The sequence below is a fragment of the Ambystoma mexicanum genome, chromosome 5p, assembly GCF_040938575.1.
Source record: "Ambystoma mexicanum isolate Mex_15411 chromosome 5p, UKY_AmexF1_1, whole genome shotgun sequence".
Lineage (NCBI taxonomy): Eukaryota > Metazoa > Chordata > Amphibia > Caudata > Ambystomatidae > Ambystoma > Ambystoma mexicanum.
This window is the reverse complement of record NC_090930.1, coordinates 754,434,121-754,460,557: the sequence shown is the minus strand read 5'-3', so window position 1 is coordinate 754,460,557 and position 26,437 is coordinate 754,434,121. Positions and strand designations below refer to the sequence as shown.

Below are 26,437 nucleotides of genomic sequence, written 5' to 3'. Positions count from 1 at the left end.
TCCATGTGGAGTTTGATTTGCCTGTTCCTGAGTCTTCCGATTCCTTTAAATATTTTGGGGTATAAGATGTTTATCATTTCCACCGGGTTTATGTACTTGTGGACCATTGTATTGTAGAGTATGTGTATCAGGCCCATGTCAGCGGCCACCTTAAAGCTCAAAACGCAGCCGCTGTCTGTCTCTGTGGCCAGAAAGTGCATTGGAACCCTCATTTCCTGCCCTTTATAGTGGCAGAGTCCACTGAATTGTCCATGGCATTTCAAGGGAGTCTTGGCTCCATAGGCGTATATATCAACGGTAGCCGGATCAGTTCAGAGTATATCTTTTCACTCACCACATTGATGGTGGCACCGGTGTCTATGAGGAACTCAGTTGGTCTTTCTTGTAGTTAAATGATGAGTGTCGGGCTATGGTCAGTCGCTGTGGGGTTTCCCAGGGCGTAGACGTATGCCTTCCTTTTCTGGTCACTTCTCGATGAGCTGGGATCCGACTCAGTAAGGGATTGTTCTACCAAGTAACGTACTGTCGTCTCGATCTTCGCTCAGGTCGTGCGCGCATCACAAACCTCCTTCTCTCTCTCCTTTTCGGTCGGTCTTCTCAAGAGTCTCTGTCTCTCTGGTCACCGGAGACTGATTCTGGGTGTTGGAGGTGCTTGGGGCTGGGTTGGTATTGGACAGCCCCCTGTATCGACTTCTGTGCAAGAAGTGTTGTCCTTGGGTCGGTATCTCCCTCGGTCTCGAAATAGCCTACACACTGCCTTGAAGTGTCCTTCTTTGCCACACGACATGCAGTGTTGTCCGACAGCGGGGCATGTTCCTTCATGTGGATATATTCGAACCCACACTTGTAAGAGAAACGTTCTTCCGACTTCTTTTCTAGTTGCAGTCTGTTTAGGTTCTCTCCAGCATTGGTGTTCCCAAAGCTTTCTTCTTGGGAGTCAATGGCCCTTTCAACCCTGGCCAGCGCTAGGATTTCTTCGAGTGTGCGGGATTTCTGGAGTAGCTTCCTGTGGAAAGCTTGAGACTCATACCCTGATATGATTTGTGACCTTAGGGCCTCGATATTTGAGTAGATTGCGAAATCGCGGTGTTTCAGCTTGGTGCGTAATCGCATCACATAGGCATCCCTGGTCTCCCCTTTTGCCTGTTTTGTGCTGTGAAATAAATGTCTTTCGTAGTCGACATTGGTGTGTGGTGCAAAATAGGCTGCCAGCGCGTCTTTGAGATATTAGATTTAGTCTATGGAATCTTGGGGCATCTCATCAATGATGTTGTGGGTGGCAGAGCCTACAGCGAGTTTTCGGAGGCACACTTGCCTTACGTCTGCGACTGATCCTGTGGCTCCCATGTAGAGATCAAAGTCCCTGATCCATTTGGTCCATCTGGGACCCATGTTGCTTGTGTCTGTCATGTCAAATGCTCCCGGCATCTGGGCTGCCAGTGTGTCTGGTAACTGGTATGGTATGTGATCAGGCGTTCAGGCCACTGGCGCTGGGGGCCCATTCCCCTGAGCTTGTGCTCCTTGTTCGTCACCTTGACCTGACCTTCTGTTAGACATGGGTCTACTTACTGGGTCTAAGTTGCCAGTGGTATCCTCTTTCACTGGTGTTGGATGGCCACCTGGTAGGGCACGAGCACCATCTGATTGTCCTCCCCCTTACAGGGTATTCACAGCACCACCTGCCATGATCTTTGCTCCTGGGCACCTGCGTATGCCCCTTCTTTGTGTGTGCACATGTGTTGTGCAGCCCCCCCTGTCCTGGGCCCACATGTTAACTGTACACGATTCCTCCCCTTCAGCGAGTTCGGAGCAGCGTAGGTGCTTTCTTCCATGATAGCACATGCCCTGCGGGTAAGCCGTTCCTCGTGCTTGCCTTAAGAGTGCGGGCGGGGCTCCCAGCTCCTCTGAGTGCGATCACCGCCGCGGCCCAGGCTTCTTTGCAGATAGCGAGTGGGGCTACCGGCTCCTCCGCGTATGCTCCTCTCCTTGGCCTGAGGCTGCGTGATGGGGCCCTGCTGCGTAGGTCCGTGCCCCCGAGAGCTCTGCCTCCTGTCGTGTGTTCATAGTGGCGGACAGCGTTGCTCTCACCATGAGAGGTGCACCGCTCCTGCAGCCATCCTCATCACCATTGTTATGGCCTCGCGCGTTGCGGGGCGCGCTGCGCAGCAAATAATCAGGCGGACACGGGGAGCTGCGATCTACGTGCTGCTTTATTCAACATACATCGCACTGCCTTGTCCCCCCGCCCTCCTGTGTCACTTCCTGTTTCTCCCCGCTCCCTGTGTCCCTCCCGCCCCCTTTGTGTTGGAGACGTCAACGTGACAAGTGCCATCGTAAAGATAGTAGCGCTCACAGAAGAAGTAGTAAGAGAGGAAGGTGAAGAAGGGGACGAGCATCAGCAGGGCTTCAGAGATGTTGCTCCCTGGGATTATGATAAAGAAGGGGTCTTCTTCATTAGAGAGAGTGTGCAAGGACAGCCCGATGCAGGCTGGGAGGAGGCCGGGAGATCCGCCAGGAAAAGAAGGGCGAGAGGCTCACGAGGAAAGCAAACGGGTCGAGCGAAAGAAGATGGCTAGCTGCTCGTGGACTAAAATGTTAACATGCCTGTCAGGCCGCAGTTCTAGTTTTGTTATAATGTTATTTGTTACCCTTGGCATGGGGTGTTGTGACCTAGACATGTCACCGCCAGGGTGCGTGTAGTCACATGTTTGTGGTCCATGTGATCACAGCATGTCACCCACAGGGACGGCTGTGATCACGTGTAACTTTACAATAAAAGGGCAGAGCGGGTTCGTGCTTAGCAGTTAATCACCCCCTAACCAGTGTGGTCTGCAGTACTTGTTTCATGTGTTGACTGCATGCTTGGTCCTGAGCCCCGGCCATGCTGGAGCCCATAACATGTAGGTAACACATTTTTAAAAGAAATGATTTGATCACAAAATTCAAACCTGACCAAAACCTTTTGGTTACAACATTTTAATTATGCCCACTATGGGCTTTTCCGCTCCTCGACACTGAAGTTTCCCCTACAGGCTGGACCAAGTAAAATTCTGGAGATTATTTGATGATGCTTATTGACAGAACACTGAATTCACCCTAGAATGCTTGTCCAATCTAAAATGAACGAGGAACACTGGTCCATGATAGAGCACCTCTCCAATCCAAACTACAATTAACAGAAATGATATCGATATCTAGACTGGTACACATGAAGAAGTCCTTTGTTAGCAATGGCAACATCTCCCAAGATAAAGACAGTTGAAGTCATTGATGAAATTTAATTAGAGTGCTGGGATAACCATGTCTTGAGGCAAGATGTTGCTGTACTCACCCACCATATATTGCCCAACTGCAACAGCTTTCTTTGTCAAGTAGGAGGAAGAGTTCTGATATGTGCGTCAGCTGAATGGTGCCTTGCCATTGAAACTGAATGCCAGTTTCATGTCCGAGAGGAAGCGGGAACAAGTTTAAAATAATGAAATAGTGATGGGTGTTCAGTGCAGAATGTATGATGTCTTAATCACGGACATTGATCAGGGCAACCTTCCACACTACCGTTTATAAGCCCATTTCTTTAGCCTGTCCATTACAGAAGGGCACCACCCATATGAAAATCAGTATTTCTATTACTTATCGGTGCCTTTCTAACTCTGCACCGCCCTACCATTCGCCAAGAACAACTCGTCCAGACCTACCAGATCAATCTACAACCACAGACTTGCTACCCCGTGTTTCAGATGTGCTAGAGCTGGGAGGGTTCTAGCGTCCCAGTCATTGCCGCATGATTGTGGAATAACTTGCCTCCTCGCTCACATTATGAGCCCACGCACTGGCCTTTCAGAAAACAATTGAAAACCATCTTATTCCACTGACATTTTGTTCCTTCACAGAAATCATTAGAGATCTTCCTTATGCCTTGGCATTGTACCGGATATTGAACTATGCAACTAACTATCCTTCTTCCTGTTAACCCCACCCTCCCCATCCCATCCTCCCCCTTTCGCAATCAGCGCCTCGATGCTTGTAAGTTTTGTGCATTCTACGAATGTAAAAATAAATAAATAAGTACTAGTGCTGCCACCCATTGCTGCAGTCCAGCCCAAAATCCTCTGTCATGTCCGCTCTGTATGGAAACACAAGCAACACCAGACATGTTTCAGCCTCATCATTGAGGTGAAGTTTTGTTTCCTATGGTGCAGCGAGCAAGGGAGCCACATCTGGGCATACCATCTCTCACTTAGGGGGACTAACTGTAACCAAATTGTGATGGCTGAGAGGTGTAGAATTAATCTTAACCACTGTCATTGCTCACTGCAATCTTCCACACACTGTTTATTAGCCCACACGCACCACTGCAGAAGGGCACCAGTCATATGTAAATAAGTATTGGTACTGCCACCAGTGGCAGCAGTTCAGCCTAAAATTCTAGGCCATGTACTCTTTGTACATAAAATGAAGCAACCAAAGTCATGTTTCAGCCTTGTTGGGGCTCATCATTGAGGTGAAGCTGAATTACCTATGGTGCAGGGAGCAATGGGCCCACATCTGGCCATACCATCTCTCACTTCGGGGGATAAACTGTAAACCAAGACCAAAATAGAAGTCTGGTCTCCCACTCAGGCCTTCAACTGAGCTATACAAGCAGCACACTTTACATTATATCTGCGGAGCACCGCTGCACATGTTATCTGCTCCTCGCCCCAAAAACCCTAAACTCCACCTAATCTGGCTGCTCCACTGCCACTCTAAGGAGCTTGTAAAGCGGAATAAGCCAGTGTACTGTCAGTGGCAGCACCAACATGGCAACAGGCAACAGAAATGGCTCTGCAGCCCATGATGCCGCTCAATCAAAATTGGTGAAATGCCATTTTGCCAAAGCTACTTTTCACTGACCACCTGACCCTGACATACACAGAGCCAATGAGAAGGCAGCGAGGTCAAAGGGAGGGTCTTTATGTACCCATGTCCTCTGTGCCTTGTGTTGGAGTTGGTCATGTCCAAGTTCTGAGGCACCAAAAACAGCACAGGGGGGCCTACCTACTGCCCGCCTGCCCCTTTGTGGGAAGGGGACTGTGATGCTGGAAATGCATTGGACGGACATGGCCTCCGTATCCTTGTCCTTTACTGCTTTTTATCATGTGTTCTGTCGTGTTTTCCACGCAGGAGTTCCTGTGGGACTCCTGGCGGAGCAGCTCTCTTTTTGTTTGGTGTACAGACCCATACACTTCTTGTTGTGGATGTCTGGTATCTGGTGTCTGACACAAGGACTGAGACAGCCCTGCCCGAAACTGGAATGAATGCAATGTGTAGTGCTGAATGGCCTGGTACTTGTCCGAATCCACATTCTGTGTTGTGAGTGTCTGGATGGAGAAGAATGGCCTGAATGCAATGTGTGCCTGATTGGCTGACTGACTGCTGAATGCCCTTCGAAGTAGTTGGTTGCCTGAGTGTGACCCAGCAGAATGAATGGGAGATCAACAGTATATCTGCGGCCCTCTCACTGCTAGGAATTGTGTTCAGAAGCTGAAGTCCAAACTACGAAGAGTAACTGGACTGAAACTGAAGCTTGACCTTGAAGCCCTGCTGGAAGAGAAGAATTGCTGTTGCTCTTCTTCCTCAATCTGAAAGCTGCTGAGTCTCCAAGGACTGACCCAGACAGGACCTGGTAAGGTGCCCTCTTCCCGAGCCACATAGACGTCGACGACTTGATGCCCTTGCTGGGCCACAGTTCTTCAAACTCTTTGCGGTCCAGAACTGTTGACATCGAGTTGCACCACTCGCCTTTTCCTTGCAGGACGTTTATGCTTCCCGTCGACTAGCACCGCTAGGAAAGAAGCTGCCACTTCACTGCCGTAGTTCACCCTGTTCTTCACCGGACGTTCGACAACCCGTGACTCCTGCCTTAAAGGGAGGGCACTCAAGAAGGGCTGTCAATTCCCCAACGAGGAACGCTACAACACCAGGTACTTTGGGGTTGCTGAACTATTGGAAAGACTCTTGTGAATAATACATGGACTGGGCTTGTGATATAACTTTATTCTACAGGTTGCCCAGGTGGGGGGATCTCCACACAGAACTGTGTCTAGGTAAACAGGGCCAGTATTCTGCCAATTGTTCTGACCGACTGCTTTCCTCTTATATCTATTGTTGGTTTCCTTTACAAACTGATTTGTGTGACATTTAACCGTACAGTTGATGCACTTTAAAGAGATCTAATAGTAATTGCGGTACCACGTAGAACTGTATAGATTTGCCATTATAGAGAACCGAGTACAAAGTGAGTTATCGTGATATTGTACATAACCTTGAATATTAATTAAATAAAGACTGTGTTTTAACTAATACAGTGTGCGGACATTCCTTTGTGGGTGCTTGGGGACTACACTGTGCTTAAGAACCAGCCCGCATCACCTACTGAGAAGCTAGGCCCTGATTGCTCGTCCATTGCTACCAACAATAGAGAATCTTGGCTGGGGTCCTCTGTGCCTCTCCTCTACCATATAGAGAACAGAAGTACAGACCCTCCCCCCCTCCAGTCTTTACACTGGTGGCAGCGGTGGGATGCTTATGGTTATAAGAACCAGTGTATAACCGTGCCACTTACAAAATATCTGCACTTTGTTAAATTGAGTTTTAGTTGTGTACAAGCAATGGAATCTATTGTGAATGGTAAATTGAGTCGGATGAGCTTAGAAGCTCTCCAGAGTGCTTATGAAGCCAGGAAGTTAGACTTTGTGGATAAGTCTAGGGCTGAGCTGATTGCTGCCCTGGTGGACTACCAGACTGATGGTGAAACTCTTGAAGGGGGATGCAACTAATGAGCAATCTGCCCCTGGAGTTGTCGCTGAATCTGTTTCTGGGAACGACACCATTCCTGCTGCCCGTGTTCCGACCACCAGCAATTCCTTGGAACTTGAATTATTAAGGATGATTGGCCTTTGAATATCGCAAGTTGGACATAGATGCTGAGCTTAAGAAAGAGGAGCTGGCACAGCAAGTGGAACTCAAGAATAGTGATCTTGAACTCAAAGACCAGGACACTGAATGTCACTGGTGGAACAGGGGTCCCCGCAGGCCCCGCGGTGCGGGGGGCCCCGCCAGCACGTGTGGGGGGCCTTCCCAGGACTTGTAGAAAAAAAAACATTTGAAAAAACAAATCGTTGTTTTTTCTTTTTGAATTCACTCTGCATTTAGAAATAAATTATTTCTGTAACAGGAATAATTTCTTTATGATGTCAGAGTGACTTAAAAAATAAACGATAGGCCTCATTGCGGGTTTTGCAGCAACCATGCCATTGCTACCTGCAGGTTGCCGCTGGACCCGTAATGATTTACCGGTGCCCGACTTCCCGGTAACACCGGGGGATTACAACCCCGGCGGTCTGGGAAGTCAGGCTCTGGCAAATGGTAAGTCCCCATTTCCATAAAGTCCTATCGGACTCTATGGGAATGGGGACCACAGACGCACCGGCACCATTAATAACGGTCTCGGTGCTTCCGTGAAAACTATGCGGGTGGGTACTGTTCTGCCCGGCAGGTCTGACCTGCCGGGCAGGACGGCAACAGCCCGCAGAGCTGTAATATGCCGGCCCGGAAACAACGTTGCCGGTAAGCTTACCAGCACCGTTGTTTACAGTCCGGCATAGTTGTAATGAGGCCCAATTTCATTTTTAAGTGTTAGGGCTCCCCTCAACTCCATGATGTGTGCGTGTGTGAGTGTATGTTGAAAGGGTGCACACGTAAATATATGGGTGGCTGACTGGGTGTGCCTGTATGGTGAAAGGGTGCACACGTAAATGTATGGGTGGCTGCTGTGCAAGTGTATGGTGAAAGGGTGCACACTTTAATATATGGGTGGCTGCCTGGGTGTGCCTGTATGGTGAAAGGGTGCACACGTAAATGTATGGGTGGCTGCCTGGGTGTGCCTGTATGGTGAAAGGGTGCACACTTAAATGTATGGATGGCTACCTGGGTGTGCCAGTATGGTGAAAGAATTCACACTTAAATGTATGGATGGCTGGGTGTGCGTGTCTGTATATGGTGAATGGTGTGTGTGGTTGCGTTCAGGGGCGCAACAAAACCTACATTTCGGGGGCTCACCCTTCAAATGTTGGGAGGGGTCCCAACTTCATGGGCGGTAGATGAGGGGCAAACTTATTTGTTTGGGTCATCTAATTTCTTTATGCATTTTTTATGAGACTAGTCTAGTGCAGCTTCAATGTTACAAGCAGTTAACTCTCTCCTTTAAGGTTTAAAGCACCCACTTATGGACTGCCCTGAGAATGAGTGGTCTCCTGTTCCCTCTCTACCCTTCCAATCACTCCCACAGGTATTAAACCCACATTAAGATTTCAATTGCCTAAAAAAAAATGGCATTTGAATGCAGGTACTAACATTGAATTGCTTTATGTTAGTAATTTGTGGGTTCTTGTTAACAGAGAAACCCATGTGCTGTTTAACATATGTGTCCTTTTCTGTCTGGCAACTGCTCCGAAGGTCAGCCAGTTCTAGTCAACATAGCCCAACATTTCAGAGGGAGTGGGGGGAGTTATGAATCCCAGTCAACTCAATGCTGTTGCACCAATACTTGTGTTTAATGCCTGGATTACTTATTGGTAATCTTCATTACCCCTAGCCCTATTCTTCCTCGTCCCAGTGTGTATGAGACAGTACTTGTGTATAAGGCACTCTGCCTCACACACAAGTATTGGGATGAGGTAGAGGTACGTGGAGGTAATGCTTGATTTAGATACCTGCAATCTTCATTACTCCTAGTCCCACTCTTCCTCATCCCAGTACTTACCTATGAGGCAAGGAGCCTCAACCGTAAGCTCTGGGGCAAGGAAGAGGGACATGGAGGTAATTCTGGGCCAAGAAGCTGATTTTGGAGGTTGGGGTGGGAGGGAGAGGGGATGTGTGGGGATGTGTGGGGGGGGTATGATTGTACGACAAATTATAATGGCTGTCCATGTCCAGGCTAAGCAGGTATGATATGTGGTATTAGTGGCTAGAGCGGCATTTTGGTGCAGCCAGGCTAGTCATTCCTCATTTTGGTATGACTTTTTTTAATGGGGGCATTTATGATAAAGCAGTCCTGCTAAGTGAATTACCTGGCTAGACTGACATTTGGGTGCTGCCAGTCTAGCCGTTTCTTACTGCAGCATTGTATACTTTTCTGGGCATCTGTGATCAAATTATATGATATAAGTCATTATAACGCACCTGCACACAAGTGTTTCTAGGGGTGACAAGACAAGGGATGGAAGATAGAGGGAGGACAAGACAAACAATCTTACTAGGCCTTGTGTCATTCAAATCGTGGAAGTGCGATAACGAGAAGCACAAGGGGAAAGAGACGGGGAGAGGGGAGGGGGAAAACAGGGCAGCAAGGCTGAGTAAGTGCTGTCAGGGCAGCACAGCTCTGGGTATTGCAAGGAGAACAAGGGAATGTAGGGTTACAGTTGCAGCCCCTAAGTGCATCGTAGGACCAGAGGCAGTGCAAGGGTGACTGATCAAGAAAGAGTCTCGACTCAGTGAGACATTGAGGGTAGCCAAGCAACCAGTCGGTAAAGCCAACAGGTAGGTCAGGTAGGCCAGCAGGGGAGGGAGAGAGAGAAAGCGGAGGAGAAGAGGAAAGTTTTGAGCTGCTTCCAGAACTTCAGGTAGTCCGCTAAAGCTTGAGAGGGGAAGGGAGGCTATTACAGAGGGAGGCACCTGCAGAGGAGAGAGATCTACCCCCCACTCGCTTCCTGGAAAAGAGTCTAACCATTAGAGAGTTGTAGGAAGCTGAGCGAAGGGCTCGAGAAGGAAGATATTTTGGAAGAGAGCGTTGGATGTAGTGCGGGCCCCGGGCCCAGAAAGCCTTGTGGACAATGCAAAGGGTCTTGAACTTGATACTTGCAGCAACTGGGAGCCAGTGGAAAGACTTCAGGGCTGGAGAGATACGATCCCTGTGCTTGTGGCCAAGGATAAGTCTTGCAGTCCTGTTCTGGATTAGCTGCAGGGGCTGGATAGTAGAGGAAGGCAGATTGAGAAAGAGGTGTGAGGAGAGAAAGAGAGAGTGGAGTCAAAGATGACACCAGTGTTGTTTGCCTCACAGGAAGGCGAAGGAAGAGGGCCCAATGCGGGTGGCCAGAGTTAGAGAGGGAAAGCAGGGGCAGGAGTCCAAATGAGAAGGATCTCCCTCTTACTGACATTAAGGCAGAGATCGATGGAGGCACACCAATCCTGAATCGCGGATAGAAAGTCGCGAATGAGCAAGAGATGAGAGGAGTATGAGGGGAGCCTGAAGGAAAGCAGAGTGTCATCCGCATAACACTGAAAGTTAGAGGAGAATGTAGAGATCAGGTAGGTCAAAGGGGCCACATAGAGGTTGAAAAACCAGAGTGAGAGGATGGAGCGGGGAGAAAGGGACCAAGTTGGACCTGGGAGGGGCAGTCCAAGAGGAAGGAGGTCAGCCACTCAAGGGCCTGATCCGTGATGCCCAGGTTCTTATGAAGTCGATTGATCAGGATTGATCAGGATGGCATGGTTGACCATGTCGAAAGCACAGGAAAGATCAAGGAGGATGAGGACAGAAGGAATGCTGGAATCAAGGATAGAGATGCTGGAATCAATGCTCGAATCACAGGTGTTCAGGACAGCAGTTTCCGTGTCTCTGGCAGCTCTGAAGCCAGACTGATGGTCATGGAGACAACCAACAGATTCCGTGTGGAGAGTAAGCTGGGAGATTGCCAGCTTTTCCAACAGTTTGCCCAGGAAAGGGGTGATGGAGATTGGGCGATAGTTTGCTGGGCAGGCAGGATCGGCAGAAAGCTTCTAGAGGAGAGGGTGCATAAGGGAGTGCTTAACGGGAGAGGGGAAAGAGTGATTACAGAAATCGGTCAAAGCTGGAGCGAGGATGTCAATATGGTTCTTGGTGGTTCTGGGGGAGCAGGAGAGCACCTGTTTGGATGACACTTTCATAGATCAGACTTGTCTAGAAACCTCGTCAGGTGTTGTCAGGGAGAAAGTGGAGAAAGGAGGAAGAGAGGTAGAGATGGCCAAAGGGGGGCCGAGAGAGGAAGAGGGAGAGGAAGAGGAGATCGAGGACAGGATGTCTTGAGTTTTAGCATAGAAGTGAGATGACAGAACCATACAGAGGGCCTGGGAGGGAACAGGAGACATAAAGACTGCAACAGGATTGAGCAGTTCTTTTCAGATTTTAAAGAGTTTGGCCACGTTGTTAGAGGCCACAGAGACACAGGCTTGAATGTGTGTTCTATTCTTGATGAGTGTTATTGCTTCGACTGCCATTTTGGTGCAACCAGTCTAGATATGTCTGAATGTGGCCTGGCAAGCTTTATTATATTGTTATTACATGTCTACACTGGTCTACATTGTGCAGCCAGTTGGACATGTTTTCATTGTGGCATGGAATTTTTAATAGCAAAGAATTAATGTTCCTGTGCACTGTGGGTGACTTGCATCTATTGGATTGGTGTTACCCTACAAAACAATTGCAAACACTCTGGCTTTTTAGCCAATTTTTCTCAGACGGTGTGCTGTATGTTATATTAAAATACATATTTATATCTTTCTCCTAGTGCAGTGTGCGGCATATCCGTTCAGCAGCACGTTTGTATGCATTGTGCAAGTGTGATAATCTAGGCCGGCCCAGAGTGTGGCGCGACCCTTGATTTGTTGCTCGCAGTGGGGCCCCCACATCTTGTGTTACGCCACTGCTGAATGTCAGAGAATCTAGTTAGAGAAAGCTCGAGTGGAGACTTCAGCTAAACCAGTTGAGAGTGTCAGGTCCCCAGCAACCAAGTTTATGAAAGATTTGGTTGGTGTGTATGCGCAGGGTTCTGATATCTTCCAGTGGATTGAAGCGTATGAGATGGCTTGTCCAATTCAGGATGTAGATAAAAGAGATTGGGCTAAGTGTTTGTTAAGCAGAGTGCCTCAGATTGGGTATGACTATATTCTGAAACTGAGTGTGTAAGAAAGGGGTCAGTATGAGTGCATGAAGTCTGGTTTGATTGCAAAGTTTGGCAAGACACCTACCAAATACCTTAAAAGGTTCAGGGTTTTAAGAAAAGAGAATGTGTCTTGGGTTGACTGGGTGAGTGCTGCGCATATGAACATGATGGGATGGATTGATGGATTGATGGATACAAGGTGAAACCTTTTGTTGAATTGTCCCATCTTTTGTTCTTTGAGCATTTTTTGGAAGCCTGTTCACTGGAGCTGGGTCAGTATGTTGCTGACCAGAACATTTTGGATCCCTTTAAGCTGGCTAGGTTGGCTGACAAGTGCATCTCCCACCGGGTGTCCCCCAAGGACTCCAGTGGGAAGGAAAAGTACAAAGAAAAGGGGACAATAACAGTCGGGTAAACCAAAACCTTCCTCTCCTAAGTCCCAAAAACCTAGTGGGGATAAGTCTGTTGTGGGTGGGAGTAAGAGTAGTGGTCCGCCTGCTGCTAAGCAGGGTCCCAGTGGTTCCAGTACCGTACCCCACACTCCCAGCACTTGTTGGAATTGTGGGGCTCTGGATCACCGAAGGGGTGACCCCAAGTGTAAGGGTAAGGCACTTGGAGTCCAGGCTGTCAGCCTGACCTACCCCTACTCTGTACCTGAGGTGGGGTGGAGGCCACTGTCCTCCCCTCCTCTACCGGGATCACATTCAGTGCTCCCATAGAGATTTCCTTAGTGTCCCTTGGGGCCTGGGACCAGTATGCAGAAGTACTGGCAACTATCCCACAGAACACACGTAGGTTTTTGAGAAGTGTCCTCTTGAATGGCCAACCTTATAATGGTTTGAGAGACACTGGGGCAAGCATGACAGTGGTGGACAGGACCCTGCTCAAGCCAGAGGACTATGTAGGTGCTCCTATGAGAACCACCAGGTTAGCTGGTGGGCCTCCCAAATTATTTCCTGTAGCCTTAGTCCACATCACGATTGGAGAAAAGACAATGAAGCTTCCGGTCCTGGTTCAGGACAATGTGCCTGAGAACATTCTGTTAGGCAACAATTTGGTCGAGTTGGGGATGATCATGGACGGTCTACCCATGGCTGCTGTGGTGGTCACCCGATCGCAGGTCACACAGGGTCTGGCTGCGAGCCCGGTAACCACACTGATGGGGAAACCCAAGGCACGAAGAAAATGGAACAGTAAGAAGGCCACCTCTGTGGAGGGGACTCCTGCTCTTCCTGCTGTTCTGACAGCACCCATTGGGATCCATGCTCCGGACCGGCTGGGTCCAGTGGTGAACCCCGTCTCAACTCTTGTGGGTGAAGAGCCAGAAGACTTTCCTGTGGGAGAGGTACTCAACCCGGAGGACCACCCAGACCTCCAATGCTTGTTAGCTGAAGAGGGACCCTCCCGAGCTGACTTTTGCAAGGGTCAGAGAGAGTGCCACTCTCTCGAGGGTCTGAAACAGGCCCTGTCCCAGGCACAAGGAGAAGTGCCTAGGACATAACAGATCTATTGGGAGAGTGAGCTCCTTGTTAGTGAGCCCACTAAGCCTGAACCTGGTGCCCTCAAGAGGTTGGTGGAACCCCAGGATTACAGGCCCTTCCTGCTGCAGTTGGCGCATGAGGTGCCCTTAGCTGGTCATCTTGGTACCAAGAAGACTAAGCAGAGGCTCTCTGCCCATTTCTACTGGCCACGGAGGGAGTAGAAGTGGTGTCCCACTGAAGGAACTGTCCAACTTGTCAGTTGTCTGGCAAGACTGGAGGCAGTGTCATTGCCCCACTGCAACCATTGCCAGTGGTTGGCACACCGTTCGAGAGGGTGGGCATCGACATTGTCGGTCCGCTTGACCCTCCCAATTCAGGTGGACATCGGTTCTTCCTGGTCTTGGTCGATCATGCCACCAGGTACCCTGAGGCTATACCCCTTCGGACTGTAACTGCCAAGGTGGTTGCCAGGGCTCTCCTGGTCATTTTCACCCGTGTTGGATTCCCTAAGAGGTTGTCTCTGACAGAGGATCCAACTTCATGTCTAGTTACATGAAAACCATGTGGAAAAGTGCGGGTAACCTACACGTTCTCCACCTCTTACCATCCCCAGACCAATGTTCTGGTTGAGAGATTTAATAAAACTCTCAAGGGCATGCTAGGTGCTTTGGAAGAGCCCCTAAGGAGGAAATGGGATCTCCTTCTACCATGCCTGCTGTTCGCTTACAGAAAGGTACCTCAAGAAGGTGTTGGTTTCAGCTCCTTTGAGTTACTCTTTGGACATCCCGTGAGGGGGCCCCTGGCCTTGATCAGAAAAGGTTTGGAGGCCACCCCTCCAGGTCCCGCCAAGCAAGTGGATGACACAGATGATGGGTCAGGCAACAGCGAATCTCAAGGCCAGCCAGGAATTGAATAAGTAGTGGCATGACCTTAAACCATTCCAAGTGGATTGGACTATGGGACAGGAGGTCCTCATGATGGAGCCTACCAAGCCTTGAGCTTTGGCAGATAAATGGACTGGACCCTTCAGGATAATCTCCAAGATGGGCGAGGTCAATTATCTGGTTGACATGGGATTCCCTGGGGTAGCCCCTCAGGTATTCCATGTTAACAGGCTCAAGCCTTTCCACCGGCGAGCCAAAGTCTCATGTCTCTTGCTAGCTTCAGAGCAAGAAGAGGATGAGAGTGAGCCCCTTCCTGATTTGCTGCACAGCAACCCTCAGGATGGCTCTGTGGAGGGAGTGCATCTCTCTCCAGATCTGACAACAGAGCAGCAGAGGTCCTGCAGGGCTTTGCTCCGGCAGTATGCCTCTCTGTTTTCACTGACACCAGGCCTTACACCTTGGTGTAGGCACGAAATTGACACTGGGGACAGTGTGCCTGTCAAAAGCAGGTGCTACCATATGTCAGATACTGTTAAGGACCACATCTAGGCTGAAGTCGCCAAGATGTTGGATCTGGGTGTTATTGAACCATCAACCAGTCGCTGGTCCAGTCCCGTGGTCCTTGTCCCCTAGGCAAGTTCCCACTCAGGCACCAAGGATTGGAAGTTCTGCGTGGACTACCGAGGAGTCAATGCTGTCACCAAAACTGACGCGCACCCATTGCCCGGGCTGATGGACACCATAGGCACTGCCAAATTTGTAAGCACCTTTGACCTTACCTCAGGCTATTGGCAAATAGCTCTGACGGACCATGCAAGGAAAAGACGGCGTTCTCAACACCTGAGGGACTCTACCAGTTTAGGGTCATGCCCTTTAGGTTGAAGAATGCCCCTGCCACCTTCCAGAGATTGGTCAATCATGTGCTCAGTGGGCTGGAGGCCTTTTGTGTGGCCTACTTAGACGACATTGCCGTCTACAGTTCCACCTGGGAAGAGCATTTGACACATCTGGATAAGGTGTTGCAGGCTTTGAAAAGGGCTAACCTCACTATCAAGGCCACCAAGTGCCAGATAGCTCAGGGGAAAGTCACGTATCTTGGTCATGAGGTAGGAGGTGGTCAAATCCACCCTCTCCCCAGTAAAGTACAGGATGTACATGACTGGGAGTCTCCCACTACTGAAACCCAGGTGAGAGCCTTTTTGGGCCTCACTGGGTATTATCGCAATTTCATGGCGGCCTATGGAACCATAGCTGCACCACTGACAGCTCTGACTTCACCCAAACAACCTAGTATTTGTATTTGTATTTGTTTTATTTGTATAGCATGCTAGGCCCGAGGGCAACCAGGCGCATATCTTGGAGCACGAAGTACAGTTACAGACAGTCAAAGATCATAATTACAGGTTCATACATTAAGGTACAACGGTACAAAAGTGGCAGACTAGGGTGCAGGCAAAAAACAGTGAGTTCACAATCCAGGTGCAAGTAGTGCAAGAGTAGTGGGGCAGCATAGTTTATACTGGTGGTGAGTGATGAGTAGTGGATAGCCATAGCTTGGCTTTGTTTTTGAAGAGCGTGGCGAACGAGAGAGTTCTGATGGAGAGTGGCACGGAGTTCCAGAGTTTGGAGGCAAGGACTGGGAAGCTGACGCCACCGGCAGACTGCAGGTTGTATTTCGGTATAGTGAGCGATTGAGTTTGGGCAGATCTTAGTGTCCGTGAGGGGATGTATTGTGAAAAGCGGGAAGTTAAGTAGGTAGGGGTCTGGTTGTTGACACATTTGTGAGTGAGAGTCAGGGATTTGAGTGAAATTCTTTATGCGACGGAGAGCCAATGTAAGCTCTTCCTGGTGTCAGAGATGTGCGCCGACCTAGGGATGGCGAGGGCTGCTCTAATCGCATTGTTTTGGACAGTTTGAAGTTTGTTGAGGTTACGTTGGTTAGTGCCTTGATATAATGCATTGCAATAATCAAGTTTAGACATAACCAGCGTCCTAGCGAGAGTGATGCAGTTCTGGGTGGAGAGGAATGGGCGGCAGTCAGTAATCAGCTTGCAGGTGTAGGCTGATGCAGAGGCGACTGCGTTGGTTTGTCGGTTTAAGGGACAGCGTGGAATCGAGGTAGATCCCCAGGGTTTTGGTCTCTTTAGCCACTTTGATGGAATTGCCATCAATGTTCAAAGTGCTGAAGGACGGGTCAAGTTTCCTGAGTCTTTGTTGGGTACCAAGGATGAGGAGCTCTATCTTGTCATCATTGAGACAAAGCTCTTGGTGTGCCATCCATGCTTGGACGACTTGGTATACGTCGTTCAGTGTTTGGCGTCTGCAATGTAATCCCCAGTGATGGGGATGAGTATCTGGCTGTCATCCGCATAATTAGTGTAGGTCACACCCAGATAGTCAAGCACATCAAACAGAGGTTTGGTGAAAACATTGTAGAGCGTAGGAGATACGCACAAACCTTGTGGAACTCCACATGGGACCGGGGATGGATCGGCAGAGTCCGTAGGTGAAAATACTCTCATAAGTCTGTTGTCTAGGAAGGATCTGATCCAGTTAGTGGCATTTTGAGAAAAGTGTGCCGCCGATTTCAGGTGTTGGCAGAGGATTTGATGATTGACCAGATCAAAAGCCGCAGAGAGGTCCAAGAGCAATAGTAGGCCGCTCTATCTAGTATTTTTAGAAGGAACGGGACCGTTGTGATTGGTCTGAAGTTCGTTGGTATGGGCGGATCAAGTGTTGGCTTTTTCAACAGTGGGATGACCCAAGCGTCCTTGAGGTTGTTGGGCACAATTCCGGTGTGAAATGAAGAATTAATGAAGGTGGTTATGAAAGGGGCGAGGTCATGGGCAGATTCCTTAATGATAGGGGCCGGGCGGGAGTCTCCTTGGCAATTGGAGGGTTTAAGGTTGCTGATAATTTTTTCAACCTCAGGAATGTTAATTGGACTGAAGACTGTCAGAGGGCCTTTGATGGCTTGAAATAAAGTCTGTGTAGGGCACCCGTGTTGTGTGCACCTGATTACAGCAAGCCCTTTATCGTTCAAACTAACACCTGCGACAACGGAATTGGAGCTGTCTTGTCCCAGTTAGATGACAAAGGAAGAGAAAATCCGATCATATTCATCAGTAGACAACTCAAGGGTAGGGAACATAGGTGGGCTACTGTTGAAAAGGAATGTTTTAGTATAGTTTGGAGCCTTAGGCGTTTTAGACCCTACCTTACCGGGTCTATCTTCAGTCCAAACCGATCATAAGCCCCTGAAGTGGCTTATGCAGATGAAGGGCGAAAACCCGAAGCTGCTCAGGTGGTCCATTAGCCTGTAATGGCTAGACTTCACCATAGAGCAAAGACTAGGGAAGAGTCACGATAATGCAGATGGCCTTTCCAGAAGGTATGTTGACCATCTGGATGAGGGTGTCTATCTCGTGGGCGATTAGGCACCCTAACCTCTTCTGGGGGGGCGACTGTGATGCTGGAAATGCATTGGAGGGACAGGGCCTCAGTATCCTTGTCCTTTACTGCTTTTCATCATGTGTTCTGTTGTGTTTTCCACGCAGGAGTTCCTGTGGGACTCCTGGCGGTGCATCTCTCTCTTTTTGTTTGGTGTACAGACCCATGGGATACCCTTATGGCACCCATGGGTGGGGGGTACAACCCTGTGCCTCTAGTGTATGTTTTAGGGCACCTGAATGTGGCACGCAGAGCAGGGTATGGGCTGGTGGCAGCTCCCTGCTGAATTGACTGGTGCCTGAGCGTCCTCCATTTTGGGATGACCAGGCCCTGTCATTGGAATCGGTAGATTCCTGATGGAGACAAGATGGCCCCCATGACCTCTTGCCTTCCATTTCCTGTTACCTTGATCTTCCCGAAGTCCTGGGAAGCCCTGGCTCTGTCCCTTCCACCTGACTGCCTGTTGGGTGGAAGTTCCATATATGGTAGTGTAGGGCCGACCGTATGTTGTGGGTACACCTGTGGATGGGACCTGGGTGAATGGAGTGTGTGACCAATCTACACTTCTTGTTGTGGATGTCTGGTATCTGGTGTTTGACACAAGGACTGAGACAGCTCTGCCCGAAACTGGAATGAATGCAGTGTGTAGTGTTGAATGGCGTCATACTTTTCCGAATCCACATTCTGTGTTGTGAGTGTCTGGATGGAGAAGAATGGGCTGAATGCACTGTGTGCCTGATTGGCTGACTGACTGCTGAATGCCCTTCGAAGTGGTTGGCTGCCTGAGTGTGACCAGCAGAATGAATGGGAGATCAACAGTATATCTGGGGACATCTCACTGCTAGAAATCGCGTTCAGAAGCTGAAGTCCAAACTACGAGTAACTGGAGTGAAACTGAAGCTTGACCTTGAAGCCCTGCTGGAAGAGAAGAATTGCCATTGCTCTTCTTCCTCAATCTGAAAGCTGCTGAGTCTTCAAGGACTGACCCAGAGAAGACCTGGTAAGGTGCCCTCTTCCCGAGCTATGAGGGACCATCATGTCACGATCTTGGCCTTGCGCGGAGGTAGCACGTACACCTACCTCCCCGTTGGGTCTTGGGGCCTCGGGTGTTAACAACACAGGCTTCCGTGACCCTCCGGGGAAAGAGGGTTAGGGTCCGCTGGTTGGTTAGGTTGGGGTGGTTAGGAAAACCGGATAACAAGGTAGGAAAGGGAAAGAGGAGGGATAAGGGAAAGCTGAGTGGTTTAGATGTGTTGCCCCTCCTGGGGTTTTGTTAAGCAATTGACACTTCGCCCAGCACTCCTTCACTTGAGCACATATTCTACTTTAGAAACTAGATGTTGCTTTCTCTAGATTGCACCAATAACAATTACGCTATCTAGCAGTATGAATATTACAGCATACCCACTGATCTGCAGAACATACGATCACCGCACATTGAAATCACATTGCAATAAGGTAACAAGGGAAAGCACTTAGCTTCGGTTGTCAGCAGGAGACTCGGGGTTAATTCACCAGTGTTATATCTTGCTGTGCGAACAACGGAACTCCGCTACAAGAACCAAAAAACAGGAGTGAGCGTACATATGCTTAAGAAACAGATCACACATTGACATGCCGCCCGAACCCGGCATAAACGTTAGATTCATTTAAGTTTAGACCAAGCATGAATAACTTCTGTCTGAACTCCGGCTCGCAAAGTAGCGAATGAACAGTGCCGGTGCTCCGTTCTTGAATTAACTGTGCCGGAATTCCGGCCGTAAGGTTTGCAAGGGTTAAAGTGTCGGAAAACCCGACTCCGCGCTTCGCTACTTGGTGTGGAGCTGCGCGGCTTCAAATAATCACAATGCCGGGCTCCGAAACGCCACTGACTGTGAAGCGTAATTCACTCTGAACGAGTGTTCGAACTAGGAAAGCGACAAGGATTAAAGTGCACTTATCTGTAGGACTCAGCGGGGCCTGCAGCGTTCGCAGGCGGGGTGTGGCCCCGCTGATAGCTGCCTGCAGGAGCCTGCTGGAAACACGTCTTGCCTCTTCAAGATCCCGTAGTGCAAGCGGCGCTCCACGTGTTCCTGGCGCGCATGCGCGTTCTGCAGGGCGGGGTCCAGAAGCCTCCCGGTGACTTTCCTGCACACGAGGCTGCTGGGAAATGTAGTCCGGTTCCTCCTTTCCTTGTTTTGAAGGGCTAGGGGGCTGGTTTGCCCACACCTAGCCCTTTGCCTGCATAGGACACAAAGCAAGGTCCTAAAATAAAGAGGTTTTAACCTCTGTGTCACTCTTTTCCCGTGATTGCCACCACTCACATTACTTTGGTGCTGCATGCTCCCTCCAGCCACCTGGGGTATCCTGACAATCGTGCACCAGCTGATCTTTGCCAAAGCTCCCTGGTAGACACACCTACGAAAGGCTGCCAACCGAAGATGGGGACTGCCGCGGAATCCCAAAGAGAAGCGTCCAGACTGTTGTCCGCCACTGTCGACGACGGCCGTCTCCGACCGGAGCCGTCGTGCTCCCGTTGCCTAAGAACTTTCGAGTCACTGATGCACTCGTTCGCACCGCTCCCCGGCCTTATCCTGCCAGAGAAGGCCAGGCCGTCGGCGTGCCGAGGAGCATCCACCGGTGGGTTTCCTGCCACCCAAAGACCACAGAGACACCGACAACTCAACGCCCTTGCTGGGCCACAGTTCTTCAAACTCTTTGCGGTCCAGAACTATCGACACCGAGGTGAACCGCACGCCTCTTCCTTGTAGGATGTTTACGCTTCCCCGTGGACGAGCACCGCTAGGAAAGAAGCTGCTACTTTGCCGCCGTAGTTCATCCTGTTCTTCGGCGGATGTTCGACGACCCGTGACTCCTGCCTTAAAGGGAGGGCACTCAAGAAGGGCTGTCGATTCCCCGACGAGGAACGCTACAACGCCAGGTACTTTGGGGTTGCTGAACTATTGGAACGACTCTTGTGAACAATACATGGACTGGGCTTGTGATATATCTTTATTCTACAGGTTGCCCAGGTGGGGGGATCTCCACACAGAACTGTGTCTAGGTAAACGGGGCCAGTATTCTGCCAATTGTTCTGACCAACTGCTTTCCTTATATCTATTGTTGGTTTCCTTTACAGACTGATTTGTGTGACATTTAACTGTACAGTTGATGCACTTTAAAGAGATCTAATAGTAATTGTGGTACCACGTAGAACTGTATAGATTTGCCATTATAGAGAACCGAGTACAAAGCGAGTTATCGTGATATTGTACATAATCTTGAATATAATTATATAAAGACTGTGTTTTCACTAATACCATGTGCAGAAATTCAATTCCTTTGTGGGTGCTTGGGGGCTACACTGTACTTAAGAACCAGCCTGCATCACCTCCTGAGAAGCTAGGCCCTGATTGCTCATCCATTGCTACCAACAATAGAGAATCTTGGCTAGGGTCCTCTGGGCCTCTCCTCTACCATATAGAGAGCAGAAGTACAGACCCCCCCCCTCCAGTCTTTACAGGGACTGGGCCAATGCTGATCCATTGAGGGGCTTGCCCTCTCATGGTCAACTGCTGAAACTGGGCCATGGACCACTGCAGGTCTGTTTTTTTTTAGAAAGCCCCAGATTAATTCTGTCTTTTTTGGCAAGACAATATTTGTATCCTTCTGTCAAATGCACAACCCTCCCTCATGTTGGTTAAGTATCAGTATAGATAAAATGTTGTTTTCATCTTCTGTCCTTGAAGGTGAATGTGGGTCTTCCTGCAGTCAAGTGCTCTAACTTCACCAAAGTTAGACCACACTTAGAGCAGCAACTCGACAGCTGCTACAATATGTGTTCTAACACATCCGCCCAAACTTTGCAGGGTAATGTAGACTTCGAGTCCTTGACTGAACTCAAATTTCTGGGTCCCCTCAAAAGTGCAGGGCCCGACCTCCCACCAAACTGGGAGCAGCTGCTGTGGAGTAGATGTGGATGGATGCAATGAAAGGCAGGGTGTACCTTCTGATGTCTGTGCCCAGCACACTTTACTTAACACCGGGCTTCCTGTGCTTTTGTGAGTGATGCAGGCCCTCTTGCTCTGCTTTGCCTGCGAAAAAGCAAAGCAACTGTACTTTTCATACATCCACGATCCCTTGAGTCTCTACTGGGCTCATTTATTTAGGGCGCATACAATGTTCTTCCATGAAAGACATACATATTGCAGAACTAACCAAATGAATGCCTCTTCTTTTGAGGCACTTGATTGTTCTCGAGGATGAAGGTCTCAAAACAGAAACTATATTCGAATAATGTACTGATGGAAATGTGTTGTTACACAATTTGGTACAACTTGTATTGACAAAGCTGAGGGTGGATCCCCCAAAGCACTTATGTTAATGTGTCTTGTATGATTAGAGAGACTTTTGAAGTGCAGGAAATACATATCTGAGACACAGGGCACTTTCATAAGCATATCGCGAGGAGAACATGCATGAGCTTAGTGACTAATATTGGAAGTAGCAAGACAGTGAATTACGGGCCGTGAAATTTGGCGATAATTCACTGGAAATGCCATAACATTAGCATTTTCTCTGGAGCCAGGCAGTTTGTTGGAAGCAAAGTTGGCCACAAAGGGTCGTCATCGAATGAGCAAGTCAAGCTGACTGACTTTCTTAAACATCTCGCTGACACCTGCCATGCATCACACTTCCACTAATGAAGAACCCGAATGAACGTTGCTGTGATCTCACTGCCTTAGCTTTTTGTATGTGAGGCTGCACAACTAAATGCTGTTAACTTACAACCAAAGGCATGAGTCTTCATCTCCAGAGATTTTGGACTACAACTCCTATCAGCCCCAGTCGGCATAGTCAATGCTGAGGGACCTTGGGAGTCATAGTCCAGAAACTCTGGAGAGCCATAGGTTGCAGACCCCTGCCCCGAGGGGGAGGTCATAGTTATCACTTATGGACCAAGTGATTTATGCACTACATTTTGATGCTTTGCTTCTTCTGCCTCTTCTCGCCCTATGCACTCTATCTCTGTCCCGTCAGGCCCTCTCTCCTGCCCTCATGCCCTTATGCCTACATTTGTGCTGAAACCGCCCTTGCTTCCACCAGGTGAGGTGCATTTTGGATTGACTAGGCAGAGTCCATAGATACTGGCCTTCCTTCTTATGGTGTGGATAATGGAGGTGCAGTGTAAGCTTGATTCGGTTGGGAGAAGCCAGGTCCCAATCTGTCCAGAAAAAGGTTCATAGAATGTGGTACGATTGTGCATTGCATGACATAGATTTTCCAATACAGCCAATTTTATTTCAGATACATTGCATTGGTTCGAACAGACATCACCAGGTTAACAACAAAATATTTATTTATCAGACAGTGAAAATTAAATAATTCCTATTTTGGACCCCGCCCAACACAAACGACATCTCATACACTTAACCAGAATCACCTCCCAATTCCTGGAAGAAGATCCAAACTTTGGACTAGCATACAAAACTATAGAGAGAAGAGATGACCGCTCAGGCCTACGCTGCTATCGCAATGTCTAAAATGACAACTACAAGACATGATACACCCTGAGAAAGATTCTGTTCACAGAGGCGACGCAGCCAGCTTTATTTCCGAGGGGCAAATATGGATACGTCTCTGAAACAAACAATAAACCAAGTAAACACCTCCATCAGCCCCCAACAAACACATTCGCAGCCCCATAGTGCCCCAACTCACACATTGGGCACACTTTGACAAGGAATCCATGGGCTAAGAATTTCTGGTAAATTTAGTATAACATGTTTAAGCACATGATGTATTTATTATTCATCAAACGTGATATGATTTTTTTTAAAACACACACTTTATGGGAGGATTAGGGTTTTACCTCAAAGAAAGTTTGATAAAGTGAAGGGAAAATGTTGAAAGTTAAAACATGACGAGCAAGTAAAATTAGACAAAAACCTGGTATGATTTATTAAGAACTGCTTTACATAGAGATTTCACAGCCCTCCTCAAGGCGATTTGGGGAATTAGTGGCAATGGTGCCATGTTAAGCACAATACCACAATTCGCTAAGAAATGCAATGCCATGGACAGCTTTGCTAAAGGCAAGATAGACAAGATAAGGCAACACACTGACAGCTAGAGGCACACCACAGACATCCCACCCATACCAGCCTCCAACATTTCAAGATTGACCAAATTGAGTACTCCAGAGGTCCAACAGTCTTACAGATCTTAAACTCACCAACTACAAAGATAACATCCTTCCCTCCTCTACTGTGAAGGCCATCAACGGGGAAGCACTCACACAAATTCTCAACATCATCACAAAAGGCACCTTTCCAGATGCACTGAAAATGGGACAGAACCTCCTCAACCGGGATGACTCAGCCCATTATTGCCTAAACATGCATATATCCTTCCTTAGCAAAGTGTTTGAGAGGACGGTTTGCAATCCAATTGCACAAAAGGATCACCCAGCACAATCTCCTACAGGACTGCCAATCCCATTTTTCACCATGATGCAGCCCAGAGAACGCCACCATTCAAGTTATCGATCACGTTCTGCACATTCTGGACAAAGGGGAGCCAAGCGTATTAGCCTTCCTTGACTTCTTGACTGCTTTCTATAATGCTGACCATTAAGCCCCACCCTCAACATCCTCAGTATGCGAATGGGCTTCAATAGCACAGTCCTTCAGGGGTTCACCTCATACTTCTTCATCATGGACTAATTCATCCAGAAGAGCGCTGACAGATCCTAGCACCACTCAGAAACCTATGGAGTTGCACAAGGCTCCATCCTGATCCCTGTCATATTCAATCTCTACATCGAACCCCTGGGGTAACTCTTTGCCAATTCTGAAATACTGAAGACAACCGGCTTTGCCTAAAGGTCAATTGCATCAATGATATCCATTGACTCAAGAACTGCCTGTCCCTTATCCCAGACTGGATGTCAACCGCTTACCTGAACCTACAAAGACTAAACTAGAAAACCGCACTAAGCATACCCAAGCCACAAATTGGCTGACTGCCATCAAGCTTGATGAATTCAAAGATAAACTCTCACCCAATGAATAATCTCTCTGCTTTATTATCGACTGCGATCTTTAATTCAAAACACGCATCACCAAGAAGACCCAAGCAGCATTGTACCAACTTGCACTCCTATGCAAAATGAAGCCTTTCTTCCCATCCTACGTTTCAGAACACTTGTCCAAGCCCTGGTCATCTGCCACCTGAACAGTGGCAAAGCCCTAATCGCAAAAGTCTCAACTACCCCCATGAGCCCTCTGAAAGCCTTCCAGCATGCTGGGTCATAACTCATCACAAGACTAAGAAACTTCGAGCACATCACCCCCGTTCTCAAGTAGCTGCACTGGCTACCCCTTCACACACATCATGTTCAAGACTGCCTATATCACCTGCAAAGCAGTCACTACCAAATCCCCACTCTACGTGGCCAAGAAACTTTCAGGATAACCATTTGCTGCATATGACATAGACTCTCATCATATTATTACGTACATTACTCATTGCCACACTTCTCTACTGCACATACAGGTGTGACATTATCTCACTTCTCCACTTATGGTCAACCTAGTTTGATTCAGCAATGGTGTGATTTTTTTCCACCTGCCTCTTTTACTCTCCATATTGTGCCCTCGAGCATTAATTCTGAGAGACTCTCCCTTTCTGCCCCATCTCTTCTGGGGTTCCCCCTCCCATTATTCTCTCTCTTGAGCTGGCTTTGCCCAGTTAGCCAGCTACAGGATGTGGACTAATACTTCTGAGAATATCATAAGTGCTGGCACTTGCTATTAAAGGATCTGGTTATGAAGTAATTCTCCACAAAGCCAATTCTTGGCTCTGATACCCCTCTCCGAAGGCTTGGCATTAACAAACAGATGCCTGTCCCGTTTTCATCAGGAAGAAATTCAATATAATCATCGGCTTAAAAGATTGTAATTGGTTATTGATTGTAATTGGTTATTCATAATGCGCTTAAGACACAGGGGTTTCTAAGCGCGGACCCGCTTAAGACCCAGGGGTTTCTAAGCGCGGACCCGGGATCAAACCTGTGTTGCTCCATTGTTGTCTTGCTTCCAAGGCGAGCCTGTTGCCCCTGAGCTATCCTCCCGAGATGTTGATCCCACAGCTCATACTACTTTTGAGAATATCTCAAAGCCCTCACACATCCATATCCTGATTTAAATTAGTAGCACTACCACATTGTATGAGTAGCTGCCTCCATGAAAGTGCATAGTTCCCTGTATCTTTGACTTACGCCCGTCTGTTTTTTCTCTGGCCTTCCTCCTCTTACCTTTCCTATTGATCGTCTTCATTGTTTCCTTTTCAGCCCAGAAACCATGCTTGGGATGGCACCCTGGACGAGATCATAATTCACCTCTATAAGGCCACGGCTTGCCACTTTAAAGCCAATAGAGTGGTGAAGTGCACAGTACAAGACTCTGAACGCAGCGACTGTAATGGCACTCTATCACTGCGAAATCCTGTGAAATTGCAAGGCCAAATGCTCTGAGGTATGTAGTTGTGGATGCTGGCCAGACCGTGCAGATGTGCTCGTGCTGGATGTAAGTAGTAGCCTCTCGTGTGGGTTTCATCTTAAAAGCGCAATTGGCACTACAGATGTTGATTGACACGTCTCACCTTATTAATCAAGATTTAT

General features: G+C 48.5%; 1 protein-coding gene across 6 annotated transcripts in view; it reads left to right on the top strand.

Moving 5' to 3' along the window:
- The window catches only part of LOC138481177 (C-C chemokine receptor type 5-like), a 405,187-nt gene that overhangs the window by 227,012 nt on the left and 151,738 nt on the right, over positions 1 to 26,437 (top strand). For 3 of the 6 annotated variants that reach the window (XM_069613141.1, XM_069613140.1, XM_069613138.1), the window contains one exon: positions 26,108 to 26,291. The exons of 2 other annotated variants lie outside the window; for them this stretch is intronic. The gene's annotated coding sequence lies outside the window, so the exon portion shown is untranslated. Of the gene's footprint in view, positions 1 to 19,943; positions 26,292 to 26,437 lie in introns of those variants that run through there. One more of the 6 variants, XM_069613137.1, reaches the window with a different exon arrangement.